The sequence below is a fragment of the Mesoplodon mirus genome, assembly GCF_964341445.2.
Source record: "Mesoplodon mirus genome assembly, chromosome: 3".
Taxonomy (NCBI): domain Eukaryota; kingdom Metazoa; phylum Chordata; class Mammalia; order Artiodactyla; family Ziphiidae; genus Mesoplodon; species Mesoplodon mirus.
The window spans coordinates 31367480-31368333 of record NC_138978.1 but is presented as its reverse complement, the minus strand read 5'-3'; positions in this window follow the sequence as shown (position 1 = coordinate 31368333).

The following is an 854-nucleotide window of genomic DNA, read 5'->3' as shown; positions in this document are numbered from 1 at the left end:
ATTCCTATTGTGTCATCCAGCTAAAGTCAACCAAAACCACAGCAATATTTAGAGTTTTAATGTTTAATATATGAGGTTTCACAGAAAAGGAAATACAAATGGCTCAAGCAGATACGCAACCTTATTCTTAAGTGAAAATAAAAAATTCTATTGAGATTTAATCTCCACAGAGATTAACATATTATTCAACTAACAGACTGGTAAAGATCAAAATGTTTGTTAATACTTTATAAAGATTCGAGGAAATAGGAACTCTCACACATTGTTGGTGGGAGTATAAAATGATACAATCTTTATAGAAAGCAATTTGCCAATATCTATGAAAAATAAAAATGTACAAATCTTCTGACCTAATAACTTCAGTTTAAAATTTTATCTCACAGCATCTCACTAATGTGCAACATGACCTATGTACAAGGTTATTAAATGCAGCATTATTTGCAATAGTAAGAGACTGGAAAGAAAATGTTTGTCAGTAGGGACTGCTCCAATATATTATGCTACATCCATACAATTAAATCTTACGCAGTTATTAAAAAAAGAATCAAGAAACTCTATGTACTGATACGGGACAATCTCAAAAAATTATGTTAAGTGAAAACGGCAAGCTGAAGAACAATGTGCACTGCACAGTACATTTATGATTAAGTATCTCCAGAAGGATATTTAAAAAACAGATAATACTTCTGGGAGGGGAAACTGGGTACTAAAAAAGGGAAGGAGACTTTTCACTGTATATCATTCTGTGTCATGAATTTTGAACCAAGTGAATGTTACATGTTCTGATGAAAAAACTTTTTTTCTTAAAAGACAAAAATTTGAAATAAAAACTGATAGCCAACAGAAATACAAAA